Source organism: Carcharhinus amblyrhynchos, unplaced genomic scaffold (genome assembly GCF_965287045.1).
Source record: "Carcharhinus amblyrhynchos unplaced genomic scaffold, sCarAmb.v2.hapA scaffold_38, whole genome shotgun sequence".
Taxonomy (NCBI): domain Eukaryota; kingdom Metazoa; phylum Chordata; class Chondrichthyes; order Carcharhiniformes; family Carcharhinidae; genus Carcharhinus; species Carcharhinus amblyrhynchos.
In genome coordinates this window covers 3,639,155-3,654,504 of record NW_027649779.1, presented here as the reverse complement: position 1 = coordinate 3,654,504, position 15,350 = coordinate 3,639,155, and the positions used below count along the sequence as shown (strand labels likewise).

The 15,350-nt window shown below is 41.3% G+C and overlaps 1 pseudogene; it reads left to right on the top strand.

Annotated features, from left to right (window-relative positions):
* Positions 1-15,350, top strand: part of LOC145362402 (Ig heavy chain C region-like) — a 52,054-nt pseudogene that overhangs the window by 32,018 nt on the left and 4,686 nt on the right.

The window sequence follows — 15,350 nt, the reverse complement described above, 5'->3', positions numbered from 1 at the left end:
CCAGGGCCAAAATATCCTTGCGCAGGTGCGGCGCCCAAAACTGCACACAGTACTCCAGCTGCGGCCTCACCAATGCCCTATACAGCTGCAGCAAGACCTCCCTACTTTTATATTCAAGTGAATTGATGTAACTTGTGTGTGGCTTGAAATCGTGTATATCATCAAACAGTAATTACTTAAACGATTCCCATCTCACAGGAAAATTATGCAGCTCCTCTGACATCTAGGTAGAAATAATGACGCTCTCTCCAATGCATCAGGAATACTCTGCCGAAGCGGCACCCAGACTCGAAACGTTGGCTCTATTCTGTCTCTACAGAAGTTGACAGACTTGCTGAGATTTTCCGGCCTTTTCTGTTTACTTTCAGTATTTCATTCTATACAACATACAGTTGTACTTTGCTTCATATCATTTATTGATACCAACATTTACTGACAATATATTGGCCTTTTTGTCATTCAGGAATAAAATCTGTCCTGAAATTCAATGAGGAGTGGAATTAATTCAGACAGAGGATGATGAACAGCTACCCAGCAGCCTCTGCGCTTCATTGACAAGTCATCACCTCAGAGTCACACAGAAAGTCCTCGTACATAGCTGGAATGTGTGATGAGTATCAAAGTGATGATATTAATGAAACAACTGTATCTCATGTGAAGTTACAGAACCTTTAAATTCCGATTTATTATTACACTGTTTTGGGAAGTAATGTTACACTTGTCGTTGTCCACTGAGTCTCACAATATTTCTGTTGCAACCTTGCTCACTTTTCACCCTGTTACCTTCAGTAATTTGGGTCAGGGCATGTTGAGGGATTTGCAATATGTGAAAGAGCCACATGTTTCAAATATTACAGTCCTCCCTCCTCAAACTAATCATCTTCACTCATTTTATCCCGGATATGAAGATTCACAATCAGCAGAGAAATGAACCGTCCGAACCGCAAGAATGTTTCGTTCTCCTCTCCGTAAGCATCACTTGCTAACTCCCGATAAACTCGGGATAGATTTCACCCAGACACTCTGGAAGAATTGAAGTTATTAGACTGACAGAAAAGGAATAATGGAGCTGATTCAATTTATGAAATAATCAAGCACAATTATGGGAATGCAGGACAGCATCTTTCAATGCCATTTATTACTGCTTCCATCAATCCATTCATTGATTCCTCAATCAAAATATTCAGTCATTCAAACTGTCATTCATTCCTGCATCAACACATTAATACCTTTACTGTTTGCATAGATTGTGACATAATATTAATGTTATTTATTCAGTGATCCAGAGGCCCAGGACGCTGTTGTAAGGGCAGAGATTTAAATCGGAACATTGCAGCATTGCAGCTGGTGGAGTTTGAATTCGATTAATAAATCAGCCATGGATACTTATGGCGACTATTGGAACCTCCCTGATTTCCAATGGAGGAAATTTATCATCGCTACTTGGTCTCACAAACATGTGACTCCGGGCGGGCAGCAAAATAGCTGACTCTTTAATAACTTCAGTAGTGACCTGGAAAACCAGGCAATTCAAGGGAATTTGGGACAGGCAAAAAGTGCTACTCTTTCCAACCAAACACCCCATGAAAATGTAAATGGAAAGAAAATACAAACATGCATGTTAATGTATCGTCTCTCTGAGATATCTCTCAGTTTGCCTTTAATTCTTTCTATCCATCTAACACAATATCCTCATTGGTTGGGAAAGTCATTATTGTTGCTAACAGGTTTCCACCCCCCCCCCCCCCCACCCCCGGGAGAGAGCGGGAAAGTGGAATTGATCCACTTCAGATTAGCCATGATCTTATTGAATGGCGGGGCAGGCTCGAAGGGCTAGATGGCCGACTCCTGCTCCTATTTCGTATGTTCTTATGTTCTTAGGTTGCCAGAGAAACTGCATAACTTTCCTTTCTATCGAGATGGAAAAAAACATCTAGATTTACAACTTTTAAAACTTGAAGTGCCTCCAGCACTGTTGCTGGGTCGATTTGTTTATAAATAGGCCACGTTGACAACTTGAAGGGTTTTAAGTTGGCTTGCAGCCAAGCGGTCAGTACTGAGGAAACAGATCTTTGATCTACTGCACAAACACCCCCAGATGCTTCCTGTCAATAACTTTGAGCATTTGACAGCAGCCTGGATTGCTGCCAAATACTGTGTGGGACAGATTAGCGCGAACCTGAATGGAAAAAAAAATGGGATTCAGACATTTAAACAAGAAATGTTTCAATCTGACAAGAAAGACACGTTTTAAATCATAATCATTCTAATCAATTATTTCCATTCAATGTCCTGTTCATTATGGGAGTAAATAATATCGCAAAACAATAAAGTGGCCGGATGTTTTTTCTTCAAGCAATTGTCATTCCAATAAGTAAAGTCTGTTTATTAACCACTTCATGAAACGCGAGAGATGTTGATTGTCCGAATTCTGGCAATTGAGATCAGAGCAAAAATGCATCGAAATAATATTAGAAGAACATCATGAAACTGACATGAGCAGCGCGGTTCCTGTAATATTGTCGAAGTTCTGCAACTCATTTAAAAACCAGTGTCTCTTGTACCTGATTTACACCGTGTTCTATTGTACAGTATAATCTGATTTCTGTTATTGATGAGTTCCTCTCATAGCTGCCAATGATCAGTTCGTAACCTGACTCAATGGAAGACACAACATTTATTCTTGTGATACTGTGCAATGTGCCTCAATGTCCTGATATCCTGTATTCACAATACCGGCGAATGTTAGACAGCCGATGACCAATAGCGTGAGCTGCAATGATTTAGATGCTGAAGGAGAACTTTAATGATGTCCGTGTCCGTTCTGATTCATTAACTTCTCAGTCATAAGTTGATTTATTTTTATGTTTCTCTGTCAACTCACTATTTAATTATCAGGAGGGCGGGAGTCCTGTTATCTTCAAAGGACTGTCTTCGAGAGAGGGGAAGTTTGACAATTATAAGGAGAAACTTTGTGTTGTGTGAGAATTTCTTCTCATTTCCAAGCCTAAATTGTACAGTGATAGCCATCCACACTGCAAATCGAATCACTTTCTTCATCCCCCGGAATTAGTTACAAAAATCGATAACAATTCCTATGTTAAATGATGTTTTATTATTGTAATGTGACAGAGACCCCGAATTGTTGCAAAATTGACTGACGGTCTCTTTACTTTTCCGAAAATGTTGTTTAATCATTTTTAGATCCGTCTTCTTGTTAGGTGCGTGGTAATAACATCACCAGACTTATAATGGAATTAATTTTTTAAATAAAGGAATGCTGAACTGTAATATCACCATCATTGATAATGGAGACAATACAATGAGCAGATTCAGCCAAACAAATATCCCGATACAGATAAAATGTGCATTTTAATATTGATCTATTGTAAATCTCCGAGTCCATTCTGTTGGGGGTGTGGAAGGTGGGACGTGGATCCAGGCGCCGCCTCCAGCAGGGAATCAATAGGCGGCGCCTGGAAAGCCGCCCCCTTCTGCCGGGTATTTAAATACCGCTCACTGGGACCGGAATCCAACAGTCCGGGAGCTGGTTTGTTCATTGAGTTCCTGACACAACCATTTCCCCCAAATCACCAGAAAGATGAGGTCGGCCATTTCTCTCAGTTTGTGGCTGACCTTCTTATCTGGTGAGTAGTTTATTTATTGCCAAAGTCTCTCACTGTTACTGTCTCAGTGTTAGTTTATCTCTTGAATGTTTCAGAGTTAGAAATCCATGCATCGCGATTAATCTTCGTGATTTTGGATATATTTTTACAGGTGTCCAGTCGGAGATTGTGTTGACTCAGCCAGAGGCAGAGACCGGGCGTCCCGGAGGTTCCCTGAAACTGACCTGTAAAACCAGCGGCTTCAATCTTGAGAGCAACTGGCTGGACTGGATCCGACAGCTTCCCGGACAGGGGCTGGAGTGGCTGCTAGACTACAAAAATTCATCGAGCAATCATTACGCCCCAGGGATTCAGGGAAGATTTACTCCATCCAAAGACCTTTCAAATAGTATCTTCGCTTTGGACATAACGGGACTGAAGATCGAAGACACTGCCACCTATTACTGTGCAAGATACCACTGTGAGAGGAACCAGGGCTGGACCCGGACAAAAACAGCTCAACAGGGAAACCAACTACTTCCCGCATAACCTGAAGGTCAGTATCTGTTTTAAATGTCATATTAAAGACAGTGATCAGAACGAAACACAACCCGCTTCTAAGAAACCTAACTTTGAGAAAATTAAACAATAAACAGAGCAAACCCACAGACATAATGCTACTTTTCACTCCGTTTATATTCACTGTACAGAAATTACACACGTGGATATAATGCTCGTTTTAATATTTCTGATACTTGAAGATGTTTCTAGATTGTGTTTTGTAAACTGCGGCATAAATTGTAAATTACATCAGAAATTCTGGTCTATTTGTAGTGAGTATTGAACGGCAATACTGAACAGAGAGTAAGTGAGTTTTTTGTGCGGGTGTGTGTCACTGTGATACTACAGGGGGGTCACAGTGCTGAGCACAGCGACATCCTCAAACAAAAACCTCGTGGAAAGAGATTGTTCAAATTGGTAATCAGTACCACAGCAGGATTTCCAAAGAGGCTTCAATGAAATAATGTGAGGAAATAATATTAGTTCTTGAAAAGGTATAAAAATCTAAAAAACAGTAAAATCTGCGTTGAATGATATGCTAAATGTAAACAGAGGGTTTTAAAGCAATCCGATATGCTTTATAAATATAATGACTAGGACAAGCTACAATATCCCACTCATTCGCTCTGAGAAGAGGCAGAATGAGATTTTTCAAAGAACAGTGAAATTAAATCTGTGTTTTACAGTTAGCAGCCAGGCACAGTATTTGCCATGCTGTGTCTCACTGTGATAACTGGATGGCACAACAGTTACTGTCAATACAAAAAACGGCTCAGCACTAATTGACCGAGTCTGGGTCAGTGCTCTGTTTTACAATCCAACATTACTTGGAGTGCTGTATTATTTACGTCCAGCACTGCACAGTAGCGAGAATCAAATGGAACATTTATGATAACTCGAGTTATAATTTGGTGTTTTCAATAATAAGTTCATGTGATACTCTGTGAAATACAAAACAACATTAGGGCCATTTATGTGGAGAGAACGGTATCCACAAATACAGTAATAATTTCATGAATATTAGTTGACTTTGATTTTCCTCTGAATTGTGAATATTTAAAATAATGACAGTTTTTTTCTGTCTATATTTTGCAGGGGCGGTTATTGTATGACCCAGCCAAGGGAATGTGACACTGTGACTGGTGGGGACAAGGGACCATGGTGACGGTGACTGCAGGTAAGAACATGCAATATTTAATAACTGTTTTACTTGTGCTTTTGTTTTTTTTTAAATCGATTTTATTAATTCATTCGTTCACTGAAATGTGGTTGGGTAGATTTTGTACTAACATTCTGAACAATGTTTCATGTGACTCTGCTTATTATGGGTGTTATAAAATTCTACTGTTTATTGACAAGGCAATGCTTAGAGATTCAGCCCTTGATTGTTGTATTTTGGTGTTTATCTGCTGAGGACATTGTTTGGCTGGGTTACTTTAAAAGTTAATGTCTAACTTCTATTAAACAGTTCGACGTTTCTGCAACGTGTAAACACGGTGACATCTAGTGGCTGCGGGTTGTCTACTGCACACACATTTGAAATCTAACCCAATATTGACAAAATGTGTTAAAAAATTCTGTATTAATTGAGTGATCATATTCCATTTACTGACAATGCTGGTGTTGTTCTGACATATTTCTGTTCATTTGAATTATTGACTAGTTTGGTGATGAGTGGAATGGCTGGATATAAATTTGAGATTCAAAGTGTGTGTAGAATTGAGCTGCTTCTGCATGAAGCGGGGTTCAGTAATGCTTTTTTTCTACTGAGGAGATTGTGGATCTGGCTGACTTTGAATAAGTAAATGTTTGAAATGGTTTGGCGGTTCTGCATTATTTAAAGTCGGTGACACTGAGCTGTGCATACTTAGTGATTGAATACAAAAAAAAAACCCTTCGCGTCTGAAACTACGTGACGCGTTATTATAGGCTGAAATCAGGAGGACTTTATTCCATTGGTGGGTTAGAAAATCATAATTGATAATAGCAGATTAAACTAAATCACAGCTTACGCTGTTTGTTCAGAATATAGTTTGCCTCTGCTTTCACTATTTGGGTTACCCGCAATGTTTAATCTGAGTAATTGCTGCAGCCTTTACCATCCAAACGTTTAAATATGTTTGAAATATGATCCAATATGAATAAAATGTGGTAAAGTTTCCATATTAATTCTTGGATATATTCTATCTCTTCGCAATGGTATTGCAATTATTCCAGATTTCTGTTTTGTTTAATAATTGATACATTTGGTGACGAGCTGTTTTGCTGGATTCGATATTGAGATTTTCCTGCAATGTTGCATTTGATTGTGTTGACTGAATAATTGAGCTGTTTCTTCGTGAACCGGAATAATTCCCTCAGTGATGTGCTTTGTTGTGTTTCTGTTCAGGATTTTCTGTGGTTCGGCCGCTATGAATGTTTAAAATTTGCGAAGTGATTTGGTGTTTCGGCATTGTTTCTGCATTGTTTAAACTCGGTGGCACCGAGCGGTTACACGTTTTCTAAATGAATGCAAAGAATCTATAAGTTTGAAAGTCCTTGTAGTAGAAAACAGGCAGGTTTTGGGAGGAAAAATGAAATAAAGATATCACAACGTTTTTCTCTAAGATTTAACTACTGTTTACAAATTAAAACAAATCATGACTTACAAAGTTCATTTTGACATTCAGTCGTTGCTGCAATCACAAAATTCTCATTAGCAAATTTGATAATAAAATTAATATAAATCAAACAATTATTGATCGTTAATATAACTCCATATTCACCAAGCATTATTCTGTATTAATATCATGATTCATTAATCGCCTCGAGTAGTTCTGCTGTGCTTTGCACACAATTAAAATGACCAGAAAAGTTTCTAGGCTGAAAATATTTTGTGATAATTCCAGAAACTATTTTAGTGGTAACACGCTGTTTCCACAGCAGCGCTGAATTCATCAAGATACTTTCCATTAGTCGTTATATTCCAGATTAAGTTCGCAGTCACTTGAATACGAGTTTTATTTTTGGCATTTTTTGTATCCGAATATTAGTTTTTTTTTCTGTGCAGTTGCAATCAGATTATCCCTTCCAAGTAATTTGTAATTCAATACCGAGATAATTAATTACTAGTCTCATCTCAAATTTTGTGAAATGGCTTGGTGTTTCTCAATTGTTTCTGTATTGGTTCAACTCAGTGATACTGAGCAGTTACACGCTTTAAGGCTAAATGAAAATAAATAAGCGTTTGAAAATTCTTGTCGGGACAAAGCAAAAAGATTTCAGAAAAAAACAAAATAATTAGATGTTTCAGCTTTTATCCGTGTTAACTAATGCTTGGATATTAAAATAAATCACGAATTGCAATTCTTTCCGTCATTGTATGTCTGTTAGAGACATTACACTACCAAGTATGTGTTATATGTGATGTGCTCATTTTCAGAGAGAAAAAAATATATTTTTGCCCAGTTTTTTTTTGGATTTGAGACTGACAGGGAGAAATAATTAAAAGGCGAAGGGAGTTTTGAAATGAACATCAGATTAATTTAATTTTTTTACTGACATTCTTGTTGCTGTAATTTGACTTTTGATCAATTACAATGAAACAGTTTGAAAAAAAGATAGACAGAGCTAACAGAGTTTTTGAACACATGGAATTCGCTGAAACTCAATTAATTGTTCATATGATTGTGTTTCAACTGTAGTAAAGTGTCAACAGCAAATGGTTAGTGAGGGACAAGTTAATGCTTGAAATTCAAAAACATTAATTTATATAAAATATAATATTATAAATATTATAAAAATAATATCAGATTTGCAGTTAATAATAACATCATGTCTCCCAATTCTGCTGAACACAGTATAGAATTACGCGAAGAGTAAATGACGGAACAGGAGAATTGATTCTATCTGAACTTTATGTTGAATTTTTATTAAATATTATAGTGAAGAAAACGTCTGGACTTATATTCTGCAACATGTTTTAGTGTTACAAAGGATTTGAATCAATTGCCCTCTTCGTGTTTGCACTGTTTAATTCAGAACTTCTTTAATTAAATAATGTGTTCAGTAATTAAGTTATATGGACGGTCTGAATTACTAAATCTAGGAAACAGATTTCAATTATTTGAAATTGATTTCAAATAGTCAGGCCGTTACAGTCTACACAAACTCAGAAATATGCATTTTTAAGATGTTTGTCGGTTATAATAAGACATTTGTAGTAAAAGTGAAAAAGTAAAATATTACAATGTGATTAGATTTAAGTAAATGAATGACAGCTGTTTGAAAGTTTCCATTTAATGATATGAAATTATTGTTTAACATTGTCAAAGATTTTATTATAACCTAATTATTTGGCAATGTCGGAGGTCAGAAACACGTTTAGAATGATTGAAAACTAATTTTATTAGAGTTCAAATCAGCTGACAGGAGAAATAAGTAGCAGTTAGCAATAACATAAAATATAATATTGGTGCTAATTAATTTAAAACAAAATACTTTGAATATTGCGCTGGTGTGCAAAATATCATCCGTCTTAGGGAATATTTAATTATATCGAAAACTAATTCAAAACAAAACATTTCTTTACTTAACGGTGCTCAGCTTGATAAAGTGTTTTGCCTTGATTATTTTGTAGATTATATTTAAGAAATGAGATTGAATCAAGTAATGATTTTCAATGTAAATATTTCTTGGTTTGCTTACTTTTTACTGTGTCACTGTATCTCTGTAAGGGACATTGAACTGTTAGTGTCACTGCATCTCTGTTAGGGACATTGAACTGTTACTGTGTCACTGCATCTCTGTTAGGGAAATTGAACCGTTACTGTGTCACCGTATCTCTGTTAGGGACATTGAATGTTACTGTGTCACTGCATCTCCGTCAGGGACATTGAACTATCCTGAGCCTGTTATTTGAGATTGCTCATTTGCAGCGTTACATTTTTACATAGTTTTCGAGAAGTGACACAAAGAAATAATTGAAAGTCGAAAGGAGTTTTGAAATGAATATGAGTATAATTTAAAATAGGTTATTGTTGTTTCTGTTGTAAATTGACCACTGATCAATGAAAATCCACAGTTTGAATGAAGTTGACAGATTGAACATATCTTTCTGCTGGGAACTCGGCAGTTGCACCGTTTGTGTCTGTTCTGTTTCTGGGCGTGTGGTCACTGTGTTGGGACCAGGAATCTATCTGAATGGTTGTAAATCTTCTGGTCCCTTCTGCTGAATTACAGGGAGTGAAATTTGAATTATTTCTTCAATACACTTGTATCTGTGAAAAATGTGACAGTTTGATTTGATGTTTGATTCGGCGTCTCAGAAATGAGATCCCTAAAGCATATTGTAACCATCAGAGAGAGCAGTAACTTCACACTGTAGAGGGAGAATTGGTAGATTTTTAAGCAGTGATGTACCGGCCTTGGGAATGTTCGATGAACAAACACAAAGTGAGATTTACTATATTGTGCTCCGTACTACAGCAGCCCCTGAACTGTTTCGTTTGACAGTTGAAGCGTCAAATTCATTAGTTTTAGTCTTCTAAAGGCATTTTCGTGTCATTTGCTCGGCCAGAATTTTTAATCTTCCCTAATTGTTCCTTCAGAAAGTGTTGATATGAAGCGTCCTTAAATGACTGTAGTCCGTATGCTGCAGACATTCGCCGTGCTGTTTGGCAGGAAGTTCCAGTGACTATGAATGAACTGAGATATTGTTTCAGGTCAGGATGGTGTGTGTTTTGGGGGGTAACTTACGGGTTATAGTGTTCAGATGTGGCTGCTACCCTTGTCCTGTTAGGATGTAAAGGCAGCGGGTTTGGACAGTGTAATCTATGGAGCCTTGGTGAGTTTCTGCAGTGCATGTTGTATATAATACACACAGTGCTGACACTGATTGTTAGTGATGGAGAGAGTGAATAGAGTGAATGAGAGGGCGGGTAATCTTGTGGATGGCTTTGTCCTGGATTGTGCTAAATTTCTTGACTTTTTAAGAATTTCGGCCATTGAGGAAAGAGGAAATTATTTAATTGTGACTGACTTGTGAAAGATTTAAATGTTTTTCCAGCCCTTGTCCCGCAGTCCATATCGTGCTCACTTGTCACTCCCACTTACTGTGTGAGTGGGTGAGTATTTGCGGAGTGAGGGTGCTTTTCCAGACTGAATCAGCCAGATAGAGACTTACACACATCACACACTCTCACACACATACATACACACATACACACTTGCATATTCTCTCACACATGCGCACATAGATGTGCACACTTACTTTCTCTCTGGTATGATCTCTCTCACACACCCACACACATTCTCTTTCTCTCACCGTCTAAATACGCTACAAATACAAATACAAACTCTCGCTCTCTCAATCCGTCTATCATACCCTCATGCACAAAAACATTCACACGCACACTCCCTTCACACATTCTTTCTTACACGCAGACGCACATACTCACATCAGCACAGCCTCACGCTCTCGTACACACAATCTCTCTCCCACACTCCGTCACAAACGCTGTTGCCTCACATTTATTCACATACACTTTCTCAGTTCCTCTTGAACACCCATCTCTCTCTCTCTCTCTGTCTCACACACACACACACATAGACAGACAGATTCACACACACACACACACATGTGTGCGTACATACACACAAACACACTCTCACACACTTTCCAACTCACATATGTCGGTGTGACTGTCCTTGACTTCATAGAATAGAATCATAGCATCCTACAGTGTAAAAGGGGGCCATTCAGCCCATCGAGTCTGCACCAACAGAATCAAACCAAAGCTCTATTCCCAAAACCACACGTATTTACTCTAACTAGTCCCGTGAAACTAATGGGGCAATTTGGCATGGCCAATCCAGCGAACCCACACATCTTTTGACTTTCGAATGAAACAGGAGCGTCCGAAGGAAACCCAAGCAGACAGGGGTGAACTTGCTAACTCCACACACAATGACTCATATCGGGAATTGAACTGTAACGCAGCAGCGATAATCACTGTGTCACCGCCCCCCTCCCCCGCTCCCCCCCCCCCCCCCACCTGCCACCACCAACCCCCCCTACCCCCGCCATAAAATTTGAATGAGGGTCTGATCGAGGAGCCCGAGTGAAACTCATGTGAATAAGTTTCAGCGGGAAATTCTTCTCTGTTTGGAGTCATATTTAGCACAAAGCAAGATGGTGATGGTTGTTGGAGGTCAAACATCTAAGTTGAGATCTGACTGCAGGAGTTCGGCAGGGGACTGTTCTGGGACCAACAATCTTCTATTGCTTCATCAATGACACATTCCATCCAACATGAGGTCAGAAGTAGGGATTTCCATGTGTTACACCGGACACAAAGACACAATCAATAAGAAGGGATCTGGCTGAGACTAAGTCCGCCTGGCTCCCCAATACTGGTGTAAACTTGGTGTTTGATTCCTCTGTGACCCTAGTTTTGCTGGAAGCTTCCCTTCCAGCTCCCTCAGTCTGTCTATTTGTTCACTGATCCGTGTTTCTGAAAGAAAGGCCCCGACATTAAAGCAGCTGCCCGGTGATCTACACTGATTCCTGACTTTACACAGCCCTGTTACTGAAAGCTGATCAATGGAGAGAATCGGGAAAAGATCGATGGAGAGGAAGAGGAGGAGGTGGCTCACTGACTCTCTCACCCTCACCCACACTCACTCACTCACCCTCAATCTCTCATCCTCACTCAAATAACTTCACTCAGTCACCTTCACTTACCCCCTTCTCTCGCTGGCACACTCTCATTCACTCACCCTCATTTACTCACCCTCACTCACTCAACCACAATCACTCACCCTCACTCACTCAAACTCATTCACACTTACACACTCGCTCTCACTCACTCACCCATGCTCACTCATCCACCCTCACCCTCACACACACTCACCCTCACACACACTCACCCTCACACACACTCACCCTCACACACACTCACCCTCACACACACTCACCGTCACACACTCATCCCCACTCACACACTCATCCCCACTCACTCATCCCCACTCATTCAACCTTACTCACTCTTTCCCACTCGCCCTCACTCACTCGCCCTCACGCACTCGCCCTCACGCACTCGCCCATCCTGAGTCAGCCGCCCTCATACACTCACTCACAATCACTCACTCATATTCGCTCACTCACTCTCATCCATTCTCACTCAATCACCCACAAGCACTCACACACCCTCATTCAACCTCGCTCATTCACTCAAACACACGCCCTGACTCACTCATCCTCACACCCTCACACACTCACTCACTCACGATCACTCACTCATATTCGCTCACTCACTCTCATCCATCCTCACTCACTCACCCATACTCACCTACAAACCCTCATTCAACCTCACTCGCTCACCCTCAATCACACACCCTGACTCACTCATTCTCATACCCTCACTGACTCATTCATATTGACTCACTCTCACACCCTCAGTCACGCACCCACATTCACTCACTCACACGCACTCCCTCACACGCACTCACCCTCACGCGCCTTCATTAACTCACTGCCACTCAGCCACCCACACTCTTACACCATCACTCACTCAACCTCACTCAAACCTCACTCACTGACTTAGACCCTCAGTCAGTCACCAACATTCATACTCACCTTCATTCACTCATCCCACTAATCCACTGTCACTCACCCAGTCTCACTCACTCATCCCACTAATCCACCCTCACTCACCTAGTCTCACTCACCCTCACTCACTCACCCATTCACTAACAATCACCCACTTACCCACCCTCACTCATCCATTCTCACTCACTCTCACTTACTCACCCCACTTACCAACCCTCACTCACTTAGTCTCACTCAGTCTCACTCACCCTCACTCACTCACCCCATTCTCTCACTCACTCACTCACCCCACTTACCCACCCTCACTCATCCAGTCTCACTCACTCTCACTCACACTCACTCACTCACCTATCCACCCTCAATCCCCCAGACTCTCCCCCACAGACTCAAGCTCAATGACCCTCTCCCTGTCTCTCTCTCTCTCACTTACGCCAGGTCACCCGTTCAAACTCACTCAAACTCACGCACTTACAGTCACTCACACACCCTCACATACTCATCATCACTCAATTTCACGCACCCTAACTCACAAATCCTCAACCACACATCCTCATCAAACACCTTCACTCACTCACTCTCACTCTCCCACCCATCCACATTCATTCTCCCTCACACACTCTCACACACCACCCTGTCTCACTCAGTCTCTCCCGTCACTTACTCAGTTACATTCACTCCCTCACCCTCATTTACTCAATCTCACTCACTTTCACTCACCCACGTCCACTAACCTTCACATGTCCTCACTCACTCTCCCTCATTCTTTCAATCTTGCTTACCTACAATCATCTAGCCACCTTCATCACATTCAGCCATCTTCACTCCCTACCCTCTCTCACACACCCTCATTTACTCACGCTCTCTCACCCTCACCCACACTGACTCACCTTGAATCACTCATCGCCACTCAAAGAACTTCACTCACTCACCTTCCGTCACACATGCACCATCACTCATCCACTTCCAATAATCGAATCACTCACCCTCACACACTCACATTCTCTCACTCACACTCACTAAATCTGTGTGGGGAAGGTCTGCAATGGGAGAGAAGAAAGATCTCAAGCGGCAGTTTGGTGTTCAAAGGTGGGAGCTGCCCTGGGAGTGCAGAGAGCTGGAGGGAATCGCTGGGGGCTCGGGGCCAGGGGCAATGGCAACGAGTCAGGGGAGAACAGGAGGCGAGGGAAACGGCAGAGAGGCGGGGTGTGGGGAGGGCAGAGAGCCAGGGGAAACAGCACAGAGCTTGGGGAAGGGCAGAGAGGCGGGGGAAAGGGCACACAACCGGGGAACAGGGCGGAAAGCCAGGGGAAAGGGCAGACAGAGAGGGGAAAGGACAGGAAGCAGGGGGAAAGGGCAGAGAGACCAGTGAAAGGGGAGAGAGACGAAAGGAAGGGCAGAGAGATGGGGGAACGGGCAGAAAGACCAGGGAAAGGGGAGAGAACCAGGGAAAAGGGCAGGGAGGCACGAAAAGGGGCAGGGAGGCAGGAGAAAGGCCAGGGAGCTGAGGGAAAGGGCAGAGAGCCCAGGGGAAAGAGCAGGAGAGTCAGGGGGAAAGGTCAGAGAGCTGGGGGAAAGGAGAAAGAGGGTAGGGAGCAGGGGCAGAGAGCTGATGGAAAGTGTAGGGTGCTGAGGAAAAGAGCAGAGAGCCGGGAGAGAGGGCACAGAGCTGGAGGGAAGTGTAGAGAGCCAGGTGGAAATACCGAGAGCCGGATAAAAGGGAAAAAGAGCCACCGTGAATGTCAGAGTGCCAGTGGAAAGGGCAAAGAGCTGGGGGAAATGGGCAGAGAGCGGGTGATGGATGGGCGGAGTGAGGAGGTTCAAAATAGAGCTAGCACCACAATCAACTCATCTGTAATCTCAGTGAATGATGGAGCCCGAATGGCCAACTCCTGCTATTAATGTATGATCCTTTAATTAGACAATGTTGCATTTATTTGAATTTATAATCACATTTAGAGTTTCCTGATCATTCAGTAAGTACTCATTCCGGAGGCATTTTTGAAGCAAAGTCACTAATCTCCGTTTTGTGGAGTGAGAGGCAGTGAGTTGGAGAGAGGAAGGGGCATCAATCAGTTTGAACACAGGCAATTTCCAAAACTAGTGTGGAGATGCCGGAGTGAGGTTGTTGTGGGCACAGTAAGGATCTCACTGCACCAGGTTAAAGTCCAACAGGTTTATTTGGAATCACAAGCTGTTGGAACTCCCTCATCAGGTGAGTGGATGATTTGAATGAAGAGACAACTTCTTCATCACAAAGTGTTGTTGTTTGAGAAATAAATAGTTGCTGCAACAATTGAGACAAACTTTGCTCTTCTCTGTTAATCCAATGAATGATATGCCATTTTGACACTATATGAATGTATTTTTCTTCTTAATTTGCTAGAGGTGGAGACAGGGATGTGAGTTTCTTCAGAGATGACTTTTCCCAATTGATAGAAATAACATAATCTGAAAGGTAGATATAGGATTAAATCTGGAAATATTAGGATAAGTTCATAATTCTAATCAATGTTCGAGATAGAAGCACAGAAAATAGAAGCAGGAGTGGTCATTTAGCCCTCTGAGCCTACTCCGCCATTCACTTTGGTCAGATC